Source organism: Coffea eugenioides, chromosome 6 (genome assembly GCF_003713205.1).
Source record: "Coffea eugenioides isolate CCC68of chromosome 6, Ceug_1.0, whole genome shotgun sequence".
Classification (NCBI taxonomy): Eukaryota; Viridiplantae; Streptophyta; class Magnoliopsida; order Gentianales; family Rubiaceae; genus Coffea; species Coffea eugenioides.
Window position 1 is genome coordinate 32,643,635 of NC_040040.1, and position 6,075 is coordinate 32,649,709.

The window sequence follows — 6,075 nt, forward strand, 5'->3', positions numbered from 1 at the left end:
GAGCGAGTGCAAAATTCTTTTCTAAAAGAAACAATAACACTACGAATGACAATCAAAGTATAAGGATACAAGTGGCTCTCAAGAACCATGTTCCCATTACTTTACCAGAGTTTGATCAAGTAGTAGTTGACACTCCGTCAACTTTCAAGTAAAGTAATCAGTTCAGTAGAACACCACTTAGCTACAATCTCCGTCCACCATCCAAACCCCCTATTGGGCCCAAAATCCTCAATAAATACTAGTGATAATACTCGAGTATACTGATTAGTCGAGGAGGTATCACTCCACTCGACAAAACAAGAGACCTCAAGTTCGTTACTCAATCGACCAAGCCCTTGCCGGCTCAACTCGAATAACTAGCCACAGGGTTTCTAGAATTCCAGACAAGGTACGAATCATATGCATATATATCGATTCAATTGCAATCACTGAACAAGAATATATCACATTAGAGCAAATGCGATAAAGTACACTCTTACCCGATCAAACCAATCATATATCATTTAATCACATTGGTCAAGTATGAAAAACAAGTGTTAAGTTCAATTAGGTATTTGGAAGCACTCACCAAAGATATAGTGCTTCTACGGATCACGTTCAGGTATTACTCCTTGTTGGGAGTCCAAATCTGCGATAAAACATCGTTTAAGAGCTTTGAAAATCAACTGAGGTTCGACACTTAAACGTTTCGTTTAATGAAAATCAAGTAATTGAAACTCATTTGGAGAATATTGGTATTACTTATCATGTCCTAAAAAACTCATGTTCGCTCTTAAAATTTTGAAACTTTGAAACGATTAAACTTTGAAATCCCCATTTGAGTCGAAGAGACGAGGAAAACGTATTTCTATTAGTCGTTACTTTCATTTTTCCAAGGGTACAAGTTTCAGCCAAATTCTAGCTTATATACCTCTATGAAAGAGGACTCGAATAATCTAGGCAATTCAAGTTCAATTCAACCTCAACTCTTTGCTCGAATCACAAGTACACACGCCTAGTTCTCGATTGAAAATTTGGGCGGCATGCCCTTTGTTTATAGCTATTTTCCAGCCATTTGTGGTTTCATTATTTTCATCGATTCAGCCCCAAAGTCACACACAAGCAATGTTACCACAATAGCCCTTCAATTAGGCTAAATGTCATTCGATTACATAATAATACTAGTAATGTGACCGGAAACCAAGTTTAAGGACAAACAACAAAATAGCAGGTTTGACGTCTCTTGGCGTTTCGGTCACAATTGAAGCTACGCCTATTGGTTTGGGGTACACTTTATACCGTTTCGAAACTAAGATAGAGAACTACAAGTCTTATGAAGACATCTACAGCCAATTCGTTCATTTTCAAGGTCAAAATGTGCAATCTCAGAGAAAACAGAAAACTGTCCGCGAAACAGTGCATTTTGACAGTCAGGAGTAATTTTATCATTTTACATGTTACAGTGCTCCGATTGAGATGAAATTTTACAGACAGCCATACAACTCCATTCCCTACAACTTTTATGTTTTGACCTAGGCCTGATTCAGCCTTTAACATGGACGAATTAAACAGGTCAGAAATAGGACAGGTTTTTCTCTAAAGCTGGAAATTTAATGATTCAATGGAAACCAAGTTTAAGGACAAACAACAAAATAGCAGGTTTGACGTCTCTTGGCGTTTCGGTTACAACTGAAGTTATGCCTATCAGTTTGGGGTACACTTTATACCGTTTCGAAGCTAAGACAGAGAACTACAAGTCTTTTGAAGACATCGACAGCCAATTTATTTATTTTCATGGTGAAAATGTGTAATCTCAGAGAAAACAGAAAACTGTCAGCGAAATAGTGCATTTTGGTAGTCAGGGGTAATTTTATCATTTCATATGCTACAGTACTCCGATTGAGCTGAAATTTTATAGACAGCTATATAACTCCATTCCCTACAACTTTCATGTTTTGACTTAGGCCTGATTCGGCCTCTAACATGGACAGGTTCCTCTCTAAAGCTGGAAATTTAATGATTCAATGCTTACTAATCACATTCATGTCTTGAATCACTACCCAAGTCCCTATCCAAGCTCCTCCACATCATATACTATGTAAACAACAATAAACACACTAAAAATCTCAAACCCTAGCTCAACAATCCAACATATCATGCCAAACTAACAAGTTAACCATCTCAAGCCAAGAATATAAGATTCTATCCAAACTTAAACAAGATTAAGGAAGAGAAAAAGGAAAGGCAGCCATGACACCTTCCAAAAGTCCCTTGGAAGTGAGAAACACATCACTTTCTTCCCAAATTTTTAGCACTCCAAGTCTTCCAAACACAAAAGGAAAGGTTAATCAGTTGAGTTCGGTTGCTTGCACTCAAACAAGGATGGATTCAAGGTGAAAGTTGCTAGTTTCTCTCTTGTGTTTCTCTCTCTTGAAGCTCGGCCAGAATGTACAGAAATGAAGAGGAAATGAAGTGAATTTGGTGATAAAAATGAAGGAAATTGGTTGGTCAAAGTTAGGTAGATGGCCGCCAAGTGTCGCCGTAGGATTAACTCTCAATTTTTTCCTTTTTTTCCTCTTTTCTTTGGTCAAAGATTGTGGCTGGTTTAAGAGATATTTTAGGGTTAATTAGCTGAAATAAAAGCAAGAATATTAAGGTAATAAAGTAGTGTTCAAGTGGTGTATTCAATCGGTAGCGAACGGTACAAGTCGGTTCACACCGTTTTTCCTTAACTCGCACGTACTAGGGTTTTCACTTATAATTCACTAACTTATTATTATTACTTCTAATCATACACTTTTTCTTATCTAAAACTCACTCTTAACCACCAAATTCAGTACACACTCCGTACCGAGTAATCACACTACCGAAAGACGTAAAAACCCTAGTTTACCCGAACTATAAAACTAAGGGTAAAACTCTTAAATTTCTTATTCATTACAACTATTGAGGGAGTAAATGCGTAGTAAAGATGTTATAAAGTAAGTTAATCAAAATAAGAGGGAATTTTAAGAAAATATAAGCGAATTTTCCAGTCGTCACATTGTGGATATCAGCATCATTGACAAGCTTGGATCGGGGTTCACTAATGTTGAAAGTGCAACCGTAGACAATAGTTGATGCTTAGATTCATCATAGGGGTCCAGACTAAAATTCGAGTTGCACGGACGGTCCAAATTTTCTTCGAAAGCTTGTGGCAAATTAGGGAGTCAATTGTAGGTGCAACCGTACAAGACACGAACCAAGCAAATTCGGTACTTAGTTTGAACTTGATTCGAATCAGACTCGTTCAAACTTATTTGTTAGGTGTCAATCGAAACCTGAATATGATTTCAAACTTGAAAATATTATTGAATCAAATACGATTTTCATGTTGTCCAACTCGATATGTTCAAGAACGTATAAGGCACTTCGTAAAAATATACCTATAGTTTTCATTCTTAACTCCACTTCTTTCCTCTTATCGTATATTACTTATCTTCCAAAATAGCACTCATATAATACTCTTGTTTCTTGAATATGCATAATTGATTTTAATTATATTTCTAATTCATTGTAATAGATTTCTTGAATATCAAAGAGCAAAAACTTAAGAAAAAAAAGCAACAATTCGGGTGAAAATTTCTATATAATACATTATAAATTTCAAACCGATCCAAGTTTTGATGGTATGTGCTTGAACTCTATATTTTGACAAACCAAGCCAAGCTCGTGAACATATCATCTGAAATTTCAAACCAAACTCGATCTGTTTCTTTCAAAAAAATTTTAAAAACAAATCAAGTTCAAACATTTCTTTTTATTTTCAAACCAATTCTGAACATATCTTTCTCCGACTCATTGAGACTTGTTTTCAGTTCTACCTGACTGACATATTTTTGCGTACCATGTTCGAGTTTTTGTAACTTATATGTTAATAGGAATTTTTTTTTTGGTTCTTTCTTTTCTAATTTTAACTTCTGTGAAAATAGTAAGACCAAAGAAGATGACTAATTTTAATTGCATTACATAACTTCAGTTTTGTCGAATTTAGTTACGAATATTGAAGCCCAAACTAGTTTCTCTATTTGCAGCAACTTTTTAACAACTAAATAAATACAAACGGATACTGCTTTTGAGTAAAGAATGGGTTGGAATAGTCTACTGATTCATTTAACTAATTGGCCAATTCATTGTGGTATTGGAGTTCCTTATAGGTTTTGGTATTCTGTTGAGTTTATGTCCATAATTGAGAAGACAAATGAGAAAATTTATGTCATAAAAGTTATGCACTAGATTAGATTACTATATGTGTAGGCTTTCTATCATCCGTGATTACATCCATCTGCTTGTAACAAAATAACCCAGAAAAAAGGGAAATTTTGGCAGAAGGGAATAGGAAGATCGAGAATTCTTAAGAAGGATGAAGTAGCTGTCAATCCACTAGTTTCAGCATTTTAAATCCTCCAACTATCAATTTTTGCTATATACTTTAATCATCTAATTTCAGGTCAAGAAAGGGATGAATTCAATGGTCTAGGTGAAGAAAGTGTATAAGTGAAAAGTTTCGAATTCGATACCTCCCATTTATATTTAAAAAAACTTTTATATCAAGCTGATTATAAATTTGAAAGTCAAAGTTGCCCTGCTTATTTATTTGGACTTTGCAATACACCCAAACCAAGGCAGGGCTTCTGGAAGACTCTTCAAACTTCCCGTCCATTACTTTGACGAGCACTATGAATAGAGAAGAAACTCATCTCTTCCATTTCTTAATTTTTGAACTTATAGAGATGATAACATTAATGTTTCACTTATAATACCACTTTTTTTTTTTTAAAGATAACATGGGTTAAGAGTGAAACTGAATGCATCATAGAGTTCATTTGTATAGCATCTCGAGGCATTGCAAGAATTCTTGAAAGGATCTCAGCTGTTTTAAACAAAGCTTGTGAAGTAATGTACCATTTTAAACTCAACAGATCTTGGGTTGAAAACAAGCTTCATCAAACAGAGGTATCTTCATGATTGGTTTGAAGATTAAATGAAATGTTTGAACTTGGTTTGTGTTTGATTGGGTTTGGTTTGAAATTTTAGATGTATGTTTACGAAAAGTTTGGTTTGACTCGTCAAAGTATCGAATTCAAACACATACAATCAAAACTTGACTTAATTTGAAATTTCATATTGTATTGTATAGAGATATTCACCCTAATATGTTGTTTTTTCCCTTAATTTTTGTTTTATGATATTCAAGAAATCTATTACGGTGAAACCAGTTATGCTTTTTCAAGAGACGAGAGTAGTATATGCTTGCTATCTCTTAAAATAAGTAATATATGGAAAGGAAAGAAGTGAAGTTAAGTAGGGAAACTATATGTATATTTTTATCGAATTTACTTGTCTTATATGTTTCTGAACATATCAAGTCGGACAACAAAAAAATTATGATTGGTTCATTAATATTTTCGAGTTTGAAATCATGTTTGGGTTTGGATTGATACCTAAACAAACAAACTTGAACGAGTTTAGTTCGAATCTAGTTCAAGTTGAGTACCAAATTGTTTTGTTTGATTTACAACCCTAAACAGATCCAAAACATTACATTGTGATTTTAATGTTTTAAGCAATTTGGAGTAAAGTTTCTTTATTCAAAGATAAAACGTACACATCAAATTAGGGGTAGGCGTGGGTTGAGTACCTGCCCCGTCCACTATTTGGCTGACTTGACATGTAACTTGCGGGTCAGCCATTTTTTAATCCTTATCTACCCTGCATATCAGCGGGTACTTGGTTATAGAGTACCTGCTGAGATAGGGTCAGGTCATATAAAACATAAGATCATGATCTCTACAGATGAATCTTGTAAATAAACTATAGTCTCTCATATTTATAGAAATTACTTATTTAGTTCTAAAAAATATTATTTTATAGTATGCATATAAAAATAAAAAATATATATATATGTGGGGTGGGTCGGATACTCGCGGATTTTTAATTATGTAACCCTAACCTGCCCCGCATTTTAGCCGGTACCCAACCCTCTTTTGACTCGATTAAATAATATAGATCGAGTATCTTAATTTTCAGATCTGATTGGATCAGATATGGTGGATT